Genomic DNA, 23770 nt, shown 5'->3' with positions numbered 1-23770 from the left:
TGATATACTGCTGTAGGGTGCGTTGCCTTCATTCTAAGGTAACCTCTGCAGTTCCATTGCCAGATACGGAATGCTTCACGTAGCACTGTCATCATGGTTATTACATGGGCCGCCAGAGCCTGATGCTGCAGCTGTTGACAGGTTTGGTATCACTAATATTGGTGGCTGAAGAGGTGACTTTGATGCATGAGGAGGCACTGCTGTCTTGTGCAGATAAGCTTGGACCTTTGTAATGCGCAGAGATAATGTTACGGGGGTGAGAGAATGAATGAAATTAATATATTTACAAAAGATACAGGGAGAGACAGAGGCAGCTGTAGCCAAGATGGAAGAACAGCAGCAACAACAACACGAGCACGGTCGATTTCATCGTCTTCGTCGTCTATGATGCCCTTTTAATTGAATTGAATTGAAGTTTATTTCTTTCTGATACAGAAAGAGGAGTAAGAGCTAAAGGCCATATTGCCTGACAGAGGCTCCTACTCCCATGCGCATTCGGCATGCGTGTAGACGTTTGCATGCGATGCAAGTATACAAACAATAGAGCAACCAGAAAAATCAAAACACGCATGTACATAATTGTCACTGCAAATAAAGCATTACAGATAGACATCATACATGAAAACTCTTCATGAAAACAAACATATCATACAGACACTCCAAGATTATATAATGCCGCGACAGGTTGGCCACGTCCAAGTAGCCCGCCGCAATCATCATGGCAAGAGCACCAGCAAGACCCGGCTGGCATGCGCCACGCGTTCGTGCGCTCCAACAACGAGGAAGAAGAAGATAGTTGAATCGGTGCCTCTCGGCTACTCGGACTCGACGACCATAGTCATTAGACTTGTGGGCACAAGTTCGCCCTAATAAAGTTGCTTGTTTTTAGCCTGTCTGCTTCAGCATCGCTACATTTCTGGTGGAGGTACTGGGTATGAATCGAAGCACCGCGAGCTCAAGACAGCGTAGCCCCGACGACCAGCGTATCAACCCCGTGGAAGTGACTCCTGTACACCAGAGGGCAAGTAGCCGTCTTCGAGGTGACTCACCTGAGTTCGGTCCTCTTCACTTCACACCAAGGTGAATTCAAACTATGGATGCCACCACTATGACTACAGGTAACACCGGCACAAGTGTTCATTAGCCAACCGCACCAGCCGCCAGTATTCCACGGCGACTCGTACGAGGATGTTGAAGATTTGCTGGACCTGTTCGAGAGATGGCGAGCTTGAATGGATGGGACGAAAGAGAGAAGCTCCGTCGCGTATACTTCACCCTGGAAGACTTCGCAAAGACATGGTTTGAGAACCATGAAACCTCGTTGTCTACCTGGGAGGTATTTCGACGACAAGCGGTGGCTACGTTCGCGAACATGGACCGAAAAGAAAAAGCGGAAGCTGCTCTTCAATCCAGGAACCAGCTCACAAACGAGAGTGCTGCCATGTACATTGAGGACATGGTCCGTCTGTTCAAGCGTGCGGATTATAACATGGCTGAGGATAAGAAGGTGCGCCATCTAATGCGCGGAGTGAAGCAAGAGCTGTTCGCCGTTCTCGTCCGCAACCCTCCAAGCACTGTTGCTGAGTTTTATTCGGAAGCGACGGCCATCGAAAAAACACTAGAACAACGCGCTCGGCAGTACAACCGGAATCTTAACTGCGCATCTGCACAGGTATTCTCTGGAGGCGTGCGAAACGACGTTGAAGCCCTGGGAGAGCTCATTAGATCAGTCATTAGGGAAGAACTGAGCAGACTGCAAATGCCCCAGACTCCAACTGCACTATCTGTTACAGACGTTGTTCGTGACGAACTGAGGCAGGTAATACGAGAACCAGAGCGTGAACTGCAGCCGGTTCGACCTATCCGAACGTACTCTGAAGTTCTCCGACAACCCACAGTACACAACAATGCAGCAGTTGCGATGACGGCGACTCCTCTCCCATCTACAGCACGCAGCGCACCTCGTCCACGGGAACCAACGGCTACCTATCTGCCCCCAGGAGCACGTAGCACGCATCGCTATGTGGAGCCTAGGCCCAGGAAAAGTGACGTCTGGCGTGATCACGAGCGCAGGCCTCTTTGTTTCCATTGTGGCGAAGCGGGTCATTTGTACAGATTCTGCCCTTACCGACAGGCCGGATTAAGAGGCTTCCCGTCGTATGCACCGTGCCCCTGAAACGGCGAACGACCAGCAGAGATTGAGGAGTACTTGTCCACGCGCCAGAACTCGCCACCTCTAAACCAACGTCGGTCACGGTCACCATCGCCTATGCGCTACCGGTCATCCAGCCCACGTGCACCTTCAAGGCAGCCTGGTCATCGCTCTCCAAGTCTACTCCCGGAAAACTGAAGCAAGCGACCTGTGGAGGTGAAGCCGCTGATAACATCAATTACGAAGATCCTACAATATGGCTTGAGGTGGACGATGGTGTATTTCCGGTAAATGGGTGCAGCCACGAAAGCGTTACTTCAGATTTGCGGTTGAGAATGGAAGGATGGGAGCTGAATGCCTTAGTCGACACCGGTGCTGATTATTCAGTGATAAGTCACAAGATGGTGAAGAAGTTAAACAAAGTTGTGACACAGTGGAGTGGATCGCAGATACGCACGGCAGGTGGTCACATTATTACGCCCCTTGGCAGATGCACCGCAAGACTTGAAATACGGGGCTTTATTTACGTTGCCGATTTCATTGTGCTACCAGATTGTTCAAGAGACCTCATTATAGGAATGAATTTTTTGCGAGCTATTGGCGCCATAATTAACCTGCGTAGGTCCAGCGTGTCGTTTTCGACTGAACGAGCTATACGTGTAGAGGAATCTGAGGAGCGACGCCTGACTGCTCTACGCGTTGTTCATGATGACGTAACTGTGCCGCCACGCTGCACTATAATGGTGCTCATAGAGAATGACGCATTTTACAACCGCGAAGGCATTGCGGATACAAATGTAGGGCTGTTTTTGAACAAAGGTGTCTGCGTAGCTAGGGGTCTTGTTCACTTGACAAAAGGCCGGGCAGATGTCCTACTCACAAATTTCTCCAATGAACTTCAACACATCGCTCAAGGCACGGCTATTGCCTACTTACACGACTTCTGTATGGCGACTGAACTATGCAGCTCAACGACATCAACCACTCGACCAGTGGCCTGCAACATCGACACATCCGTGACCGTCTATCAGAGCCTTCCGGACAGTCAAAAGAAGCAGATTTACGCCTTGGTGAAAGAATTCTCTGATTGCTTTTCAAGTACCTCGAAGGTCCAGCGCACGTCAATCACGAAACACAGAATTATAACGCAAGACGGCACGAGGCCTATATGCCAGCATCCATATCGAGTGTCACAGAAAGAACGGGAAATTATCAAGAAGCAAGTGAAGGAGATGCTTTCGGATGATGTCATCCAGCCTTCGAATAGTCCGTGGGCGTCCCCCGTAGTGCTCGTTAAAAAGAAAGACAATACGCTTAGATTCTGTGTCGACTACCGAAACCTCAACAGTGTAACTAAACGAGATGTCTACCCCTTGCTACGTATTGACGATACACTAGATCGGCTGCGATCCGCAAAGGTTTTGTCCTCCTTGGATCTGAAAAGCGGATATTGGCAAATAGAGGTAGACGAGTGGGACCGTGAAAAAACGGCATTCGTAACACCAGATGGCCTCTACGAATTCAAAGTGCTTCCATTCGGCCTCTGTTCCGCGCCAGCGACGTTCCAGCGAATGATGGACACTGTCCTCGCGGGATTGAAATTGCAGTCATGCCTAGTGTATTTGGATGACGTGGTGGTATTCTCTGCAACGTTCGACAAACACCTAGAGTGACTGCGCACTGTATTACAAGCCATCCGGTCAGCAAACTTGACAATCAAACCCGAAAAATGCCACTTCTGCTTCGAAGAGCTGAGATTCCTTGGACATGTCATTAGTTCTGACGGGGTTCGTCCTGATGCCGAAAAGACAGCCGCTGTTCAGAGGTTCCCTACACCGAAAGACAAAAAGTCAGTGCGTCGATTTTTGGGTTTATGTGCCTACTATAGGCGATTTGTGGAAAACTTCTCAAAGATTGCGGAACCGCTTACAAAACTAACGAAAGACGACGTGCCCTTCACATGGGAAAGCGAACAACAGAAAGCTTTTGATGAATTAAGAAAACGGCTACAGGGTTCACCAATACTTGCCCATTTTGATGAGACAGCCAACACTGAAGTCCATACCGATGCCAGCAATGTCGGCCTCGGCGCCATCCTGGTCCAGTGGCAAAATGGTCAAGAGAAAGTGTTAGCCTATTCCAGCCGCAAACTATCAAAAGCTGAGGCAAACTACTCTGCTACTGAAAAAGAGTGCCTCGCAGTCATCTGGGCAATAAATAGGTTTCGACCCTACCTTTATGGTAGACCGTTCAGAGCTGTCAGTGACCACCATGCTCTATGCTGGCTAGCAAATCTCAAGGATCCGTCAGGTCGACTAGCCAGATGGAGCCTTAGGCTGCAGGAGTATGACATTATGGTCGTATACAAATCTAGAAGGAAACACAGTGATGCCGACTGCCTGTCACGCTCTCCCGTCGATCCAAGTGTACCTGAAGAGGAAGACTTCCCGTTTCTAGGCGTTGTCGACGCATCCGAAATTGCTCAACAACAACGAGATGACCCGGATTTGCTGGCGCTTATACAACACCTGCAGGGTCTCGACGGTCAAGTTCCTCGCATATTCTCCAGAGGGCTCTCCACGTTCTGCCTTCGAGGAAGTGTCCTTTACAGGAGGAACTTTGAACCTAATGGCGAAACGTTTCTGCTAGTCGTGCCCACAGCCATGCGACAGGAAATTCTGCATGCATGCCATGACGAGCCAACATCTGGCCACATGGGTGTGAGCCGAACATTCGCCAGGATTTGCCTGAAGTACTATTGGCCTAAGTTGCTCGCATCAGTGCAGCGCTACGTGAAAACTTGTCGTCAATGTCAACGGCGCAAAACTCCAGCCGTAAAACCAGCCGGCCTTCTCCATCCAATAGAACCTCCGGATGCCCCATTCCAACAAGTCGGCATGGACTTCCTAAGACCTTTCCCGACATCATGTGCAGGCAAGAAATGGATTGTCGTAGCTACAGACTATCTGACCCGTTATGCTGAGACTGACTCTCTGTACAGTGCGACAGCTGCCGAAGTCGCCAAGTTCTTTGTGAACAACATAGTGCTCAGACATGGTGCGCCCGTCGTCGTTATTACGTATCGGGGCACCGCATTTACTGCAGACCTTATGCAATGTCTCATGCGCATGACAAATACCGATCACAGAAGAACAACGGCGTATCACCCTCAGTCAAATGGCTTAACCGAAAGCCTCAACCGAACTCTGACCGACATGCTATCAATGTATGTCGATGTTGAGCATAAACAGTGGGATGAAATATTACCCTACGTAACATTCGTATATAATACGGCCGTTCAAGAAACAACCCACGTTGCCCCTTTCGAACTAGTATTCGGCCGAAGAGTGACCCCCCCACTGGATGCTATGTTACCACTACAGGACGAAAACAGCTATCCACCTGACTTAGATGACTTCTTGCAAAGAGCCGAAGAAGCACGACAAATGGCAAGGTACCGAATACGCCGTCAACAGCGCATCGACTCTAGTCGGTACAACAAGCGACGCAGTGACGAACTCTATCATCCCGGTGACAAAGTGTGGATATGGATCCCAGTGCGCCGCCGCGGACTCTCTGAAAAGCTTCTTTGTCGATACTTCGGCCCTTATGAAGTACTCAACCGAATCAGCGACGTCACTTATGAAGTCAGATCCGCTGGACACGTGGGCTCAAGACGCCGCAATACCACGGAAGTGGTACACGTAGTCCGCATGAAGCCCTATCATGACAGATCGTCGGAAAACGAGTGAGAGGGCGCATGTATCATTTCACTCTCTCAAGCATCGGGACGATGCACCTGAGGAGGGGGATAATGCCGCGACAGGTTGGCCACGTCCAAGTAGCCCGCCGCAATCATCATGGCAAGAGCACCAGCAAGACCCGGCTGGCATGCGCCACGCGTTCGTGCGCTCCAACAACGAGGAAGAAGAAGATAGTTGAATCGGTGCCTCTCGGCTACTCGGACTCGACGACCATAGTCATTAGACTTGTGGGCACAAGTTCGCCCTAATAAAGTTGCTTGTTTTTAGCCTGTCTGCCTCAGCATCGCTACAATACCTATACGCATTAAATTGTGAACTTTCAAATTGTAGCACAAACTGTATATGCGGTACACGTAGAAAATTAGACAGATATATTTTATTGATAAGTTATCGTGGAATGTAACAGAAAGTTCTTTATAATTTTTTTAAAGCGGGGTGCATGAAAATCTATATGATGTTCAACAATGTTCAATAGCCGGGGTACTTGCACATTTATTCGTTGCCGATGTCGTGTAACATAAAACCCCCCGCTGCTGGCAGCACCGTCTCGGCGCCTAAAGGAGAGTAGGGTCATATGCAAATATGTACGGTTTGAGGCGGGCCACGTGGACGAAGTCAGTAGCGGGTGCGGACGATGATGACTGACTGTCCAACGGAGCAATCTCGTATGTGACATCGGTAAGCCGGCGAAAAACATTGTAAGGCCCCGAGTAGCGAGACAGGAGCTTCGAAGAGAGGCCAACGTGGCGGCATGGTGTCCAGAGGAGGACCAATGAACCTGGAGAGTAGGAAACTACTCTGTGATGGCTATTGTAGCGGGCCTTCTGAGAGAGCTGCGAGCCAAGAAGACGTTCCCGTGTGATTTGGCGGGCCACTTAAGCCCGAGCAGTGCCATCCCGGGAGTACTCTGTAACCGTTTGCGTAGTTGATGGGAGAAGAGTCTCGAAGGGTAACGCTGGATGGCGGCCGAACAATAAATAGAAGGGGGAGAAGCCAGCGGTGTCGTGGCGTGACGAATTGTACGCGAATGTCACATAAGGCAAAGTACTATCCCAGTCAAGGTGATCTTTGGAAACGTACATGGAGAGCATTGTTGTCAATGTTCGATTTAGGCGCTCGGTAAGACCGTTTGTTTGTGGGTGATAGGCCGTTGTGAGCTTGTGACGCGTCGAACAAGAGCGAAAGATGTCACTTACTACTTTTGAAAGAAATGAGCGACCACGATCAGTCAGCAGCTGTCGAGGAGCGCCATGGTGAAGAATTACGACATGAAGCAAGAAGTCCGCGACGTCAATGGCACAGCTTGTCGGTAGCGCTCGTGTGATAGCGTATCTTGTGGCGTAATCAGTGGCTACGGCTATCCACTTGTTTCCAGTGAGAGAAGTAGGAAATGGTCCCACGAGATCAAGACCGACGCGGTAGAAGGGAACGGATGGTATGTCTATTGGTTGGAGCGGACCAGCTGGTGGCAAGGTGGAATGTTTGAAGCGCTGGCAGGACTCGCATGCAGCAACGTATCGGCGCACATAACGCTAAAGGCCTGGCCAGAAGAATCTACGCCGCACGCAATCGTACAAGCGCGTGACCCCGAGATGTCCCGCGGTTGGGGCGTCGGGAAGCTGTTCAAGTACAGCGGAACGGAGTGTCGCAGGAACTACGAGTAGTAGCTCTGGTCCTTCGGCGCTGGTGTTAGGTCGGTAAAGAATGCCATCGTGTAGAACGAACAAGTGTAGCGACGGGTCTACGTGGGGCAAACGTAGACTCTGCATCATAGACCGAAAGTGGACATCGCTTAGCTGTTCCTCGCGTATGTCGGTAAAAGCCGACATGGCGAAGACATAAGGGTCAGAATCATGTGCTGAAAGGTTAGGTGGGTCCACAGGGTGACGGGATAGACAGTCGGCATCCTGGTGCATTAGGCCAGATTTGTATGCCACGTCGAAGCTGTATTCTTGTAGTTTCAAGGCCCAACGGCCAAGTCGTCCTGTTGGAACTTTAAGGGACGACAGCCAGCACAAGGCATGGTGATCTGTAATTACCGAAAAGGTGCGGCCAAACAAGTATGGTCGAAATTTTTCGACTGCCCAGACTAGCGCGAGGCACTCACGCTCTGTAATAAAAAACTTGCTCTCCGAAGGAGAAAGGAGGCGACTGGCATAAGCAATGACGTGATCTTGTCCTCGTTGCCGCTGGGCGAGAACAGCACCAATTCCATGTCCGCTGGCATCGGTACAAACTTCAGTATGGGCTGACGGGTCGAAATGGGCCAAGATGGGTGGGGAAGTAAGTAATATTGTGAGGGTGCTGAAGGCAGTTGCTTTGTCAGTACCCGAATAAAAAGGCATGTCTTTCTTCAGTAGCTCCGTAAGTGGTCGGGCAATGTCAGCAAAATTCTTCACGAAACGTCGAAAGTAAGAACAAAGGCCGATAAAACTCCGTACATCTTTTGCAGAACGTGGTATTAGAAAATCTTTGACAACTCGAATTTTGTCAGGATCAGGTTGCACGCCTCGAGCACTGACAAGGTGGCCGAGCACAGTGATTTCCCGACGGCCAAAGCGACATTTGGAAGAGTTGAGCTGAAGTCCTGCTTTCCAGAAAACCTCAAGAACAGCCGTTAGGCGGCTAAGGTGGCTTTCGAATGTAGGTGAAAATACGATGACCTCATCGAGATAGCACAGGCACGTGGCCCATTTGTATCCACGCAGGAGAGAGTCCATCATTCTTTCAAATGTAGCTGGCGCATTACACACTCCGAATGGCATAACCTTGAACTGGAAAAGTTCATCCGGTGTGATGAATGCGGTTTTCTCACGGTCTCGATGATCGACAGAAATCTGCCAGTATCCTGATCGCAAGTCGATAGATGAAAAGTAGGCAGACCCGCACCTCCACCAAATGTTACGGGGGTGAGAGAATGAATGAAATAAATATATTTACAAAATATACAGGGAGAGTCAGAGGCAGCTGCAGCCAAGATGGAAGAACAACAGCAACAACAACACGAGCACGGTCGCTTTTATCGTCTTCGTCGTCTATGATGCTCTTTCGTTGCCGATGTCGTGTAACAATATGATCTTCCAGTGCCGCCACGATTGATTGTAGCCTGCTCATCTGTTCGCTAAGATTGACTACTACCTTGCTGAACGTGTCAAAGAGCTCTTTCATATCTGATATGGTCGCTTGGTTGGCTTCCACGAGTTCTGCCATGACTGCCCTCTTTTTTGTGGTTCCCGAGTCCCCCCCCCCCCCCCCCGTTTTCAGCCACAGGGACATCAACTGGCTGAGGCGTTGGCTGTGAAGACTGCGCGCTGGTTAGCTTAGTGAGAAGATTTTTTATTTCCTTTAACTCAGCTGATAGCCTCCCATTCGATTTTGTAAGCCTCGCGTTTTCTTGCTTTAGCTGTGCAATTCTATCATGCAGCTTGTCGTTGATGTCTCGACTCGATGCCATTGATGCGTCACGGACTTCTGCGGATGCTCGCGATCTTTCCCAACGTCTGCGTCTGACGACGTATGGCACTATAAACGTGTTCTTGCACTCCTTATCTGCCAGGGGATGGTGACCATCGCACAGCCTGCATCTTGGATTGCACTGGTGCAGCTTATCTGGGTTCTTGATCTCGCAGCCTCTGCAGATGGTTTCAGCTGGGTTCGGACAGACGTCAGACCGATGTCCCAGTGTAATGGTTAAGGAACGTTCGTCACTATGTTTGCTTATAGCAGACAAGAAAGGATTAACATGAACTTTTTTATTTCATGGCATGGGTGGAACGGCTGACGGCACACGGATATGCTACCGTGTGCAGCGCCGTTGAGTCGGACGTCGCGGCCAACCCAGCAGTCAGGGTCGCAACTCCGGAGGTCCAGGATCAGGCCACGGCTCACGAGGACCACACCCGGTAGGCCTCGCCCACGAACCTGCTCCCGGCCACTGCACCCAGGCAGGAGCCGTTCGGCAGGTCTCGGCCTTGGACCTTGAACAGACACACCGAAGCTCGACCTGGCCGACACGTACGGGTCTCACGTCCGGCTCAGGAACGCTGCCAGGAAGTCGTCCTCTCGAGCGGCGCACCGCTTCCTCTGCCTTCGTGGCCTCAACCCTCGAGCTCTCTTTTCCGCACGTTCCTTCTTCTTGGCCAGGGCACCGCCAGGTACCCTCGGGTGCACACTGCAGCTCATGAGCTCGCGGCCCACGTCCGAGTCTGGCGCGTCGCTCGGTACGGCTCGGCACCGCTCGACGATCCTCGATTCAGCCAGAACTCCCCTGGCACCTGGATCCTCGGCCACCCTGAACCTCGCCCGGCTACGTGCTCCTCTGTGCGCACTCCCGCGCCTCGCCCGGCAGAACACCTCGCTCGTTCCTTGCCGAAGTGCGACGCTCCGGTGACACCGGTGCTTGATGGCATGGGTGCGGCCACGGAGCAGTCAACACGCATCGGAGACGCGATGCTCCATGCGGGGCATAGCCAGCCCGTCCATCGAAGAGCGTGCGCCGAGACGCGATGCTCGACGCAACCGTGACCATTAGCCAGGCCACGTTCATCGCTGTGTCGAACGGCTCACCGTGGAGACGCCTCGCCGAGATCCGCGATGCCCTCGGCAAGGAAGAGAACAGCAGGCCAGGCCGCGCCCCGAGATGCAGTACTCGTGCCGGCAACGCCGCCCCAGCTGGTAGTTGGACAGCAGTAGCGTGGACGGCCGCGTTCCCTGGCCGGAATCTGGATCGCCTGCGTCCGACGCTTCGGCCCGCTGTCTCCCGTCGGCCGCTGCTTCGGCTCGTACCCAGCCACAAAGCCCACTGCCACGTGATGGTCGCCCGTGGCCCAATCGTGGCACGCCACCTCTATGGGCCACCACAGGTCATCAGCTGATTCGCTGACACTCACGCGCACATTACGCGCGCCTTGCCCCGCACTTCCGTCGTTGTCGTTTTCTTCACTCATCACACCCAGCTTTCGACCGGCGTAACAACGTCGATGTTTTGCTAGCCTGTCTGGATTATGTACATAATAAAGTTTTCTACTACTACTACTTATTGCAGTAAAGAGAGCACTGAAAAAGTGAAGGACCATGTCTCACGAATCTCGGCAATTCGTGTCCTTCGAACGCTATGATGATTGTCCCAGTGTCCTTGATTCTCTTGGCCTGCAGTGCGAGCAGGTTGTTCGCGTTCACAATCTTTCGGGTCAAAATGTCCTGAGTATCGCTTACGGGAATCCCGCGAATCACTCCTTTACAAGTATCATGGGGTGCCGTGGCATATGCGCTAACCTCAAAAACATTGCCTCCAATGTCACTTTGCTTGACCTTGAGGTATCTTGAAGCTCGGCCCTGGTCCGGAGTGCTTGCCATCATAATGTTCTGCTACAAGTTGGAACAGATGATGTCCTGCATGATGTCCTCCTCTTTGATGCTGGCCGCCAGTACTATCGCATCTGCCATGGCTCCATACATCGCCAATTCTCAAGATATCTAATCTCCATGTGGTCGTAGCACAATTTTGCTAAAGTCCTTGGGTAGTGGCGGCATACGTCAAGCTAGCACGATAGTGTGCTTGGTGCCATGCCTACAACGACTGGCTCGAGCGTCTTCCCCAACGCCAGTATTGGTCGAGCCCTTGGCAGCGAGAACGCTAACTGCGGCTAGCTGATTCCTTGAGCGCCTCACTACGGCTTCCTTCCAACCCATGTCTTCCATGCAATCCTCTGGAGAGATGTCCTCTCCATCTAGTTGGTATTCCATTCTTCATTGCAGCTCCTGGAACGCGCAGAGCGTTGAGTCACGTTGGCGCCGGGCCGGCGCATCGGCGGCAATCGCTTCCTTGGTTAAGCCTAAATCTTCCCGTGGCGTTGCCATGTAAAAATGTCCCAAAAATGGTTTAAAAGTCCACTCACCGGCACAAATGTGGTATCTACTGGTTTCTTGAGAACTTAGGCACACGATGTGGCTGAAAAAACGGCGACAACTTCGTGGATTCCACAGGAAAGTATTCTTGAAAGCGGGAGCCAATCTTCGCGCGTCCACCCTGGTCGGAACGTAGAGCTTCTCCCCGGAAATCAATAGAATGGCTGCTCTAATTGCTCCAAATCTCCGAGAGAGAAATGCTGTCCTATCGTGCTTGAAACGAGAATTTCCCCTATCTGCGCTGAACCCCCTGCGAAATAGCTCTGGGAAACATAACAGCGAACTTTGACTGTGTGATCATCCTGCGAGCAAAAAAAAAAAAAAAAACACCATAACCAAGCCTCATACTATATATATCGGTTGTATGTAGCGGCCTGCTAGCATATAGTCACTATACCATATATACAGCGCGTTTCAAGAAATGCGTCCAATATTCTTTAAAATTTGAAGAAAGAAGGTATGTGCTTGCTACTTGCATCGTTGCCTTCCTATGGCAAGCAACGTAATTTTAGGCAATCACTAAAATGTGATTTTATTTCAAAATACGCTCTTCTTTGGCACAAAAGTATCATTATATGGTTTCTGGACCACTATTTCATTAACCAACGTTGACTTAATATAGTTGCATTTAGTGTCCCTTTAAGTACAGTTTAAGTACCAAAGGGCCACACTTAATCTCGTAGTAATATTTCTCTGTAGTGGTATCGCAGCCAGATAAACATAACAAAAGCTCATCACATAATAGATATCTAAAGTGCCGTATTTGTACACTTAACAAACAACGTTTAGGTGCGTGACCTGGAGCCTCGTTTTTGTTTACAAACGAGTCACTAAAACGCTGCATTCGCACACCATGTATTAGTCGTCATGATCGAGACGATGCTAAGTGCATTTTACGATGTGCTTAAAGCAGAAAGTGGCACGCAGATTGAAATAATTCTGGTGAATGGAGGGTACGATGACAATACAGAGCACTCTGAAAAGTTGCACTCGCTGATCATATTAGTGCATTAACAGCTGAGCAAAACCAAATGCTTTTTATGTAGTTTCAGACATAAGTACAAACATTTCAATTCGCGCTAACGTAACCTAACAAACCACCCTCTGAGAACATGCACGACGTACCCGCACATGCAAACACTTCATGGCTATCGCAGACGACGCAGGGAGAAATTAACACTAGGCACGCTTCAGCCAATTGCCTCCAGGCGTCGATTCTGCTTGATCTCGCCGCCAATGGCAAAAAAGAGAGACCCGGACTATCCGTGCAATCCGTGATGGCCGCGGAGGGATGATCAACCCGTGATCTCGCATGGAAAAAATAGGACGCACGAACCTACTTCCCGTGCCGCTTTCACTGGATGAACTCTTGATCGTCAAATGAATGTATATAGAACCAAAGTACTTCCCCAAATTATAGGAACTGGTGAATGTTCGCTACCTCATTTCTTGCCGCTGTGCGAATGGTGGTAGTGTGAGTTGATCGTTCGTGTATCAACGATGCTTTGCGTAATCCTGTGCGTGCTACAGAAAACTGCGCAAACGAATTCACGTATGAACTGAACGGCACTTCGAGATCATTTACGCCGAGACTGCCTGGCGGATTTGCCGCAGTAGTAGGCCAATAGCGAATAGCGCGCCGTCGCGGCTGCACAGGAACGAGTGTTTAACGTAGCGATGGTTAGAAAACATATTACGCCGTCGTCATTACTTGCGCTGTAAGCATCATGCAGCTGTTTCTTGGACGGAATACAAGCATTTAACTTCCCATTAAGTAGCGCTTGTACCACAACCATGATCAGACTCAAACAGTGCGCAATTCGCTGCACTCGGATGTTGCAATGCAGGTTCCATCAACGCGATCGAAACAAGTATATCAAAATGAATACACGCGTACGCTTTTCGCAACGTCAACATTGTGAAAGTTTGTCGAACAACCACGTCGTTCGGACGGCACCGATAAGTGCAGAAGGAGATAGCGTGAACGGTAGCCGTAACTGCATATGTCGTTGCTCTAACCATTTCGCTTCACTGTCAAGCTCGGGCGTATTGGCGCCATGCGACGTTTTGTAATATTCACTGTAATTGGGCTACATGCAATGCACAGGAAACACTATGTTTTTTTTTGTGGTCTCTGAAAGATAAGTGTACAATAAATACAATCAACGTCACTTACGAGCGTGAAAAAAAGAATTAACACACGACGGGACGGGAAGTGCAACTGGCTGCTCGTAAGCTAGCAGCTGATCGTTCATAGCCCCGCCGCGATGGTCTAGTGGCTAAGGTACTCGGCTGCTGACGCGCAGATCGCGGGTTCGTATCCCGGCTGCGGCGGCTGCATTTCCGATGGAGGCAGAAATGTTGTAGGCCCGTGTACTCAGATTTGGGTGCACGTTAAAGAACCCCAGGTGGTCGAAATTTCCGGAGCCCTCCACTACGGCGTCTCTCGTAATCAAATGGTGGTTTTGGGACGTTAAACCCCAAATATCAATCAATCAATCAAGCTTATCGTTCATCGTCACTGTCACTCTCAACAAGTTGAAAACCATCTACGTCCAGTGAAAATCCTCGACGTCAAGACGGTTTATTTGAACATCACTGCTGAAAGTAATCAGAGAAATTCTCTTCGCCAAACGACTTTGATGGCACCAACAACGCGTCATCAGCATCATTGCACAGCCCCAACACGGCGTCACGCACCACGTTAATCGGGTGTGCGGAGTACTTTTCGCTCCGTTACCGTGCAAGAAAGGAATTGCTTGCATTGTGCTGCCATCTATGAACGAACGTAAAAATCATTAATACTCGTTGTTGGGCTAGTTGGTGCATTGCTTCAGATGAAAAACTTCCGGCCAATAAAATAACGCACACAGGAAACGAAGAAGGAGACAGGAAAGAGGCCAGACTACCAACTGTTTATTCACATATGCATGGCTCAAGTATATATACTCATACGGTCACATGGTGAAGCTAAGTGCTCTTTAAAAAATAACCAAAAATTGCCCAAAGTAATAAACTGACTCATAATCATTCAAAGCTTTCTTCGCTCTACTAATCGCTACAGATTACAAACAAGATTCTAGGAACGTGTTTTCCTTCCTGCGCAGTGTCACGGAGCTATCGCTGCAGCATGCTTCACCACTCTTTGCAATATGAAAAGCTTCCAAAATTTCCCGTGCCAATTTTTCATGGCTTTTGCCTAAAATCTTGATTTCGTTCAGCAGTGGCTTACAATTGCACTGTTTACAATGAAGGGCTAGATTGGAGCCTGTGCCTTTCTCAAGTGATTTGAAATGTTCCCAGGCCCTAAAATTCACACAACGCCCTGTTTGGCCTATGTATAACATCCCGCACGTCAATGGAATTGCATACACCACGCCAACAACACACTTCACAAAAACCTTCCCATGCTTCGCCTCACACAAGAGCAAAGAAAGAGCTGTTACCGTATAACTCTTCACACTCTAAAACGGTAAAGAGGGCCATCGGTTCTCTTTGCCTTGAATCTGCCCTGACAAAGTCATGTGAGCACATGCTTGAGACGAGCTTCACCGCCCAGATAGAGAGACTAAAAAACGCTGGCTTTCCCAGTTCTGTTTTGTCAGCTGTTGCTGAAACGTTACTACAAAAAATGAAAGGAAAAAAGAAAACCAAACAGACAGGTCCAGAGCAGAGGATACCACAGGTGTTGCCCTATACGCACCGTGTAGCGCATGGCTTGAAAAAAGTGGCGTTCAGGTTTGGAGTGTCCGTGGTATTTTCCGCACCAAGGAAATTGGGTGGTTTGTGTGCACGCATCGGGAAAAAGAAGAAGTTTCAGTGTGAGGCGAAGCATGGGAAGGTTTTTGTGAAGTGTGTTGTTGGCGTGGTGTATGCAATTCCATTGACGTGCGGGATGTTATACATAGGCCAAACAGGGCGTTGTGTGAATTTTAGGGCCTGGGAACATTTCAAATCACTTGAGAAAGGCACAGGCTCCAATCTAGCCCTTCATTGTAAACAGTGCAATTGTAAGCCACTGCTGAACGAAATCAAGATTTTAGGCAAAAGCCATGAAAAATTGGCACGGGAAATTTTGGAAGCTTTTCATATTGCAAAGAGTGGTGAAGCATGCTGCAGCGATAGCTCCGTGACACTGCGCAGGAAGGAAAACACGTTCCTAGAATCTTGTTTGTAATCTGTAGCGATTAGTAGAGCGAAGAAAGCTTTGAATGATTATGAGTCAGTTTATTACTTTGGGCAATTTTTGGTTATTTTTTAAAGAGCACTTAGCTTCACCATGTGACCGTATGAGTATATATACTTGAGCCATGCATATGTGAATAAACAGTTGGTAGTCTGGCCTCTTTCCTGTCTCCTTCTTCGTTTCCTGTGTGCGTTATTTTATTGGCCGGAAGTTTTTCATCTGAAGCAATGCACCAACTAGCCCAACAACGAGTATTATTGAAATATCTTTCTCATACAGTGGGCCCTTTTCAATGTTCCTATCTTCAGGGTGCTCAAGTACACGTCCTCATCGGTCAAATTGCCACAGCTATATGCCGTGCAAGGTGTTACTCCTATTACCTACGAAATGGTCTGGTGCCACCAGAAATCGTGGCCTTTTTCGGAATGGCTACACCGTCTAGTGGACACGTTAAGCGTATCTGCCGGATCATGAAGTCTGAATTATGGAGGCAGGTTAGACTACTCTACGATTGGATTCGGGTGCTGTGCTGTGCTAGCGACGCGGCATGGATTGTTGAAGAAAAAATGAGGACCTTCAGGCGAATAGCAACACAGAACACCGAGTTCCTGTGGCAAGGAATCCTTCCGTTCTTGCCGAGGAAGGCTAGAAAGGCGACCACGAAACCTTGCAGTCTTGTTCTCCTGGACGGAGCGTCTGTTCCCGAGGGTGTTGCTGCCGTTTTGCAGAAAGGCCCGAAGTACAGCGTGCCGCCTACGATCCAAGCGCACGATCTACTCGCGTTAAACAGGAAGTTGGCTTATAAAGCTGGAGATGACAGTGAGCGGTGTCTGTTGGACGGTGTTGACAGCATCATGAAAACTGCGCGGAAAAGGGACCTTCTACCAAAAGACAGCACACGGCATGTCGTCTCCTACTTTGAAAGGAACAACCTTCGACTACTACAAGGAGATAAAGAAGGCGGATTCGTGGTGATGTCTGCGACAATGTACAAGGAAAAGGCCACTGAAGCTTTATCGAAGAACTTTGTACAGGTGAGCAGCAAAACTTGCAGAGTGAAGACTAAAGCGATAGCTATGTGCAACGGGATGCAGCTTCCTAGGTTAGCCAGTGACATCAGGAAATGCAAGAAAGGAACTCTGGACGTATTCTTCGTGGTGAAGACACACAAGCCACACATGCCATTCAGGTGTATCGTCAGTGAACGCGGTACTTGGTTACAACAAGTTAGCTCTTTTTTATTTGACCACTTGCGGGGGCTCGAGTTGCGGGACCCATTCTTAACAAAGAATTCGACAGATGTCATTGCTTTTCTAAAAAAGAAGCAGAAGGAAATAGGTTTTTTATTTTCTATTGATGTCGAGGATTTGTTCTACTCTGTACCGCATACAGAGCTGTTTAAGTCTGTCCGAGAGTGCATTGAGTGTAATGGAACTGTTGCATTTCAAAATTCTGTGGGCATTAGTGTGGACAAGTTTATGTCGCTCCTCGAGTTTTACCTTCGGGCGACGGTTGTTTCCTTTGACTCAGGCTTGTTTGTTCAAAAGAAAGGGATATGCATTGGATCTTGCGTTGCCCCTGTGCTGTGTAATATTTTTTTATCTTCCATTGACCGGGATTTAGAATCCACGTTTGACAAAGGCACTGTCCTGCAAATTTTTAGATACGTGGATGACTTTTTGGTAGTTTTAGCAGCTGATTTTAATCTGACTTATGACAACACCGTACAAAGCGTATTATGCTACTTTAAAAACCTAGGGAAAGGCCTGAGTTTTACGCATGAGGTGCCGCTGAACAATAGCCTCCAATTTTTAGACATAAACATTAGATGTTGTGATGGAAACGTGTGTTGGATGTATTCGCCAAGAGCAAAGAAAGAGCTGTTACCGTATAACTCTTCACACTCTAAAACGGTAAAGAGGGCCATCGGTTCTCTTTGCCTTGAATCTGCCCTGACAAAGTCATGTGAGCACATGCTTGAGACGAGCTTCACCGCCCAGATAGAGAGACTAAAAAACGCTGGCTTTCCCAGTTCTGTTTTGTCAGCTGTTGCTGAAACGTTACTACAAAAAATGAAAGGAAAAAAGAAAACCAAACAGACAGGTCCAGAGCAGAGGATACCACAGGTGTTGCCCTATACGCACCGTGTAGCGCATGGCTTGAAAAAAGTGGCGTTCAGGTTTGGAGTGTCCGTGGTATTTTCCGCACCAAGGAAATTGGGTGGTTTGTGTGCACGCATCGGGAAAAAGAAGAAGTTTCAGTGTGAGGCGAAGCATGGGAAGGTTTTTGTGAAGTGTGTTGTTGGCGTGGTGTATGCAATTCCATTGACGTGCGGGATGTTATACATAGGCCAAACAGGGCGTTGTGTGAATTTTAGGGCCTGGGAACATTTCAAATCACTTGAGAAAGGCACAGGCTCCAATCTAGCCCTTCATTGTAAACAGTGCAATTGTAAGCCACTGCTGAACGAAATCAAGATTTTAGGCAAAAGCCATGAAAAATTGGCACGGGAAATTTTGGAAGCTTTTCATATTGCAAAGAGTGGTGAAGCATGCTGCAGCGATAGCTCCGTGACACTGCGCAGGAAGGAAAACACGTTCCTAGAATCTTGTTTGTAATCTGTAGCGATTAGTAGAGCGAAGAAAGCTTTGAATGATTATGAGTCAGTTTATTACTTTGGGCAATTTTTGGTTATTTTTTAAAGAGCACTTAGCTTCACCATGTGACCGTATGAGTATATATACTTGAGCCATGCATATGTGAATAAACAGTTGGTAGTCTGGCCTCTTTCCTGTCTCCTTCTTCGTTTCCTGTGTGCGTTATTTTATTGGCCGGAAGTTTTTCATCTGAAGTAAAAATCATGTGGCGCAGCGTTGGCCAAGGTTTGGAAGAGCAAATCGCGAGCGTGCGCTACTTTCCGCATACTATTCGTGAGCGTGCGCTACTTTCCGCACACATGGCAGCAGAGGCGGCAGCGAAGCTGGAGGACTAAAACGCTACACATCTTTCACGCAGGGCTGTGGAATATTTCGTTCCGGCATCGTGCGGCGGTTTGGATGCGCTGATATCAGCCCAGCTATCTGCATCTACTTCAAGAAAGGCCCTTCCACGTCAGCCCTCGTGTGATTGTGACGCTGCCTGGACCATCGACTTGCATTGGTTCCTCAACCCCGACGGAAAACTACAAATTGACTGAACAACGCCCCCCGTCCTTCACATGGCAGCAGAGGCGACAGCGAAGCTCGAGGACTAAAACGCTACACATCTTTCACGCAGGTTTGTGCCCAAATTCCTGCTTGTTTCTTGAATTTTCGCCTGTTTCGTTTTGCTGCTGCTGGTGCTGCCACAAGTGTTCTGTTGTCTGTATTGACTCATTGAGACATGGCGAAAGAGATAAGAGCACTTTTCGAGGAACTTATGCGTGAATTACGGGCTGAATTTAAAGGCTTCAAGGAAACACTCGAGCGAGACTTTCGTAATGAGCTGAGGGAAATTAAGTCCTCTGTGGCTTCCTTAAACACTGATTGTGAAGAAGTAAAGGCTGAAAATGTAAAGCTCAAGGCGACCAACGCTATGCTAGAGGCCACGTGCGCTAATCTTGCTCAAAAGGTGAAAGATCATGAGAGTAGGCTGCTACACCTTGAGCAGTATTCTCGTAATGCAAATGTGGAGCTCAAAGGTATCCCGTACAACGCCACTGAAAACCTTAAAGATACAGTGATCAAAATTGGCGAGAAAGTAGGTGTACCACTTAAGGAAGCCGATTTTGAGTCGGTGCACAGGGTACCAACCTCCAATCTAACAAAAAAGAACGTAGTAGTTCAGTTCGCACGGAGGCAGAAGAGGGACTGTTTCCTCGAGAATGCGCGTACTGCCCGGCTCAAGTGCTCTGACGTATGCTTTGACTCGGAGGAGCCGTTCTTTGTTAACGAGCACCTATGCCCAGAGCTGAAACGTCTACTAGGTCAGGCTACTGCACGCAAACGCGAAACTGGTTGGAAATACGTTTGGGTGCAAAATGGCAAAATTTTCGCACGGCGCATGGACAACGCTCCAAAAATAAAGATTTCATGCAGTGGGGACGTTGCTAAAATGGTCAACCCATTATGAAAGCTGGAAAATAAGACCAATGTTCCAAGCTTTGAAGGAGCCCTTTGTGGTGCTATGGCGCATCTTATCATGCCGTTCATATGTGTTAAGGAGACACATAGTTGTATATGTTGCGATAGTCTACCCGGAGCAAAGGCCATGTGCGCATGCGCTGTTCACCACACATTTGTTCTCTTTTCAATATTTGTTGCCTGCTTTTTTATTTTTTTTTGTCTTGTGTGCTTTAATTTTGGAAGTACTGGTTTGTAGTTGCCGCTTTTGCTATTTTCTGGATTGTTTGCGTTTATGCTTGTATCGCGACATGAGCTGGGAAACAACTTGGCTTCGTTTTTCTGCCCTTGATGAAATCTGTAGGCACAGTGATAATTTTCGTTGTTTGTTTCTCATTTGGGAGTATGTCACTACTTGTCTGCAAACTGACAGCACTTCTATGTTGACCCATAATAATCAGCAATGACTCTATCTTGTATTAGTCCAACCACACTCAAGTCGGATATTGTTGAAAAGTGTAAATCGCCATTAACATTTTTACATATGAACATGCAGTCATTACGCCAAAAATATGATGACTTTTGCATTTTAATAAACGAGTTCGGGTTTTCCTTCTCGGTTATTATGCTGACTGAGACGTGGTACTCTGATCTTGATACCATACATTTAGACGGCTACAGTGCCGTTTCTTTGAATAGGAAATTGAAAAGGGGAGGCGGCGTATGCATGTTCACAAAACTGGGATTTACCTATGACCTCCTCGATGACTTTTCTTGGTCCACAACGGACATTGAGGTAATTTGTACAAAATGCGACAATTTTGTATTTGCTGTCGTGTATAGGCCACCTGATGGTAACTTGAGCGAATTTTTCACGTTTCTAGAGGCTATTTTTTCGCTTGTAAACCTAAACTAATACTCTTTAATTTTAGGAGGTGACCTAAACATTGATATGCTGACAAAAACTCCTAAACAGGGCGAATTATCTGTGATTCTCGATTCCCATTTTTTGTTGAATGTAATAACCACCCCCACACGTATCACTGCAACTAGTGAAACTCTTATCGACCTTTTTATTACTAACCTAGCAATTAATGACCTATTTTCTGGTACCATTAATGTGACACTTAGCGACCACTTGCCTATCTATTTAGTAACTGATACGTACAATACGGCAAAAGAATTCACTGTTAATATAATATATCAAGACATCAACGCGGTTACACTGTCGCAGTTCCGAGATGAACTCGCCAGAACAAGCTGAAACGCAGTTTTTGCGTGCTCTACGGCTGATACCGCATATGACCATTTCATAGAAATTTTTTCTTCGGTATATAAAAACACTTTCTGTACAAAGAAATAACTAAGCCAAACCGCACACGTAAGGCTTGGGTAACGTTAAGTATATTAAAAATGATACGTACGAAAAACAGACTGTACCAGGTGTTCTTGAAAAATCGCGATTTGAATGCACTGAAAGCGTTTAGGGCCTACAGAAACAGTCTTTCAAAAACTTTAAGGCAAGCCAAACGCGACTATTACCATACTATTTTTAACGGTATCGTAGATGTTAAGCAAATGTGGAAAAAACTAAACACAATTATATCTTCAAGTAATAGGACGCCCGGTGTCGACGAAATTACAATTGATAATCATATATTTAAAGGAACAACATTAGCCAATAAATTCAATGGGTACTTTACTTCTTTGTCAGAAAGTACTTACGACGAAAATGCATTAAGTTACATGCCAACACCTGTAGCCCCCTCAATATTTATTGACCCTACGGAGCAAACTGAGGTAAACAACGTTTTCATGAAACTTAAAAAAAGCAAAAATGAGGACATTGACGGCATAAAAATGGAACCAGTTACCTTTGTTATTGATATATTATGACCCTGGCTGACGCATATTTATAATATTGTTTTAAGCACAGGTATGTTCCCTAAGCGGATGGAAAATGCCAAAGTTGCAGTGCTTTATAAAGGTGGTGACAAAAATCAAATGAGTAATTACCGGCCAATATCGGTATTACCTATATTTTCAAAGGCTCTAGAAAAAAAATTATTTTCACTAGATTGTATAAATTTTTGGACTCGCATTCTGTGATTACAACAGCACAATATGGGTTCAGGTCTGGCGTATCGACGGAGACAGCGCTGTTGCATCAAAAAGAGGTGATACTGGGCAACGTTGAAGCAAGAAAGCTAACATTAGGCGTATTCATAGACTTTACGAAGGCGTTCGACAGAATTGATCACCAAACCTTGTTAGAAAAATTGTTTTATTACGGGATTAGAGGCATCGCGCTCAATTTAATAGAAAGCTACCTTAGTAATCGGTACCAGTTTGTGTCTATAAATAGGCAAACATCTATGCCCAAAAAAATCAAACGTGGTGTACCACAGGAAAGCATATTAGGACCTCTTCTATTTAACTTTTATATCAATGATATTGTAAATGTGGATCACTCAATAACGTACATTATTTATGCAGATGATACAAGCTTATTCTTTAGGGGAACAAATATAGACGATTTGATAAAAGCAGCTAATAAAACGTTAGTCAATTTTTCGAAATGGTCCTGCCGAAATTCTTTACAGATCAGCAGCTCTAAAACCAAGGCCGTTCTTTTCCGTGCGAAAGGAATGACATGTACGTACACACAAAAACTAATGCTAAATAATTTCAATATCGAACTTTCAGAGACTGTCAAAACTTTGGGCGTCATCTTTCATCAACATATGTTCTGGAATTCTCACACTGAACAATTGTGTATTAAGCTAAGGAAAGCCCTTGGCGTGCTGAGAAGGTGTCAGTCGTTTCTACCGCTCCCCCAGAAACTTCTTATCTTTAATACGCTTTTTTGTTCTCATCTACGCTATTGTCAGTTGGTATGGGCTTCTGGAACTGAAACATCAAAACAAAAGTTGTATACACTTCAAAAAAGCGCTTTGCGGGCTGTTGCAAATATAGGTTACAGAGAACACACATCCCATTTATTTGTCAAGTTTAAAGTTTTAAAATTTTGTGTTGCATATGAACATAACTTGTTGTCTTTGAGGCCTGAAATTCCAAAGAATTGCGCAAACCTGAGAGGCTTAGCACATTTACAGCCGAAAATTTTGTTGCATCCGATGCGGAGTTCTGAACACTGGCACATCCCCCGACGGCGAACAAATTACGGACTCCAAATGCTAAAGCACTCTGTTCCCCATATACTAAATAAGTTCAAGCTCACAGAACAGCAATTGCGTCTCCTTTCAAGTAGTGATATATTAAACCTGTTTGTATAAGGAGCTATAAACCCAGAAAAATTGCACCCAGTACTTGTAAATGCATGAAATTTTAAGTGTACCCCTTTCTGTTATAGCGTCTTATTTTGGTTGCCTTTTTTCCCAATAATTGTTTGTTTGTAAACACCCAAGTGTGCATCTATTCTGTACTTCATAAACAAGCACTACAATGTTATTTTCTTTTCTTTTTTCTTTCAATCATACGTGAGCACCGTATGGAGTTTGGTGTGCCATTGTTTCTGTTGCCTTGTACAAATGGGAGGTGGGGCTAGTCAAGCTGCTATAGCGCAGCTTTTTTTCCTACTTTCCATGCCACAATTGTTTTTTGTTTGTGTAAATCACGGTGTATCGTTGTCGTGAAATAA

At 47.2% G+C, this 23770-nt stretch overlaps 1 protein-coding gene across 1 annotated transcript in view; it reads right to left on the bottom strand.

Annotated features, from left to right (window-relative positions):
- Nucleotides 1-23770, bottom strand: part of LOC142765357 (uncharacterized) — a 66831-nt gene that overhangs the window by 17089 nt on the left and 25972 nt on the right. The gene's annotated exons all lie outside the window — the stretch shown is intronic.

The sequence above is a fragment of the Rhipicephalus microplus genome, chromosome 6 (assembly GCF_043290135.1).
Source record: "Rhipicephalus microplus isolate Deutch F79 chromosome 6, USDA_Rmic, whole genome shotgun sequence".
In the NCBI taxonomy this organism is placed as follows: domain Eukaryota; kingdom Metazoa; phylum Arthropoda; class Arachnida; order Ixodida; family Ixodidae; genus Rhipicephalus; species Rhipicephalus microplus.
The sequence above is the reverse complement of the archived record's forward strand: the minus strand, read 5'-3'. Positions and strand labels throughout refer to the sequence as shown.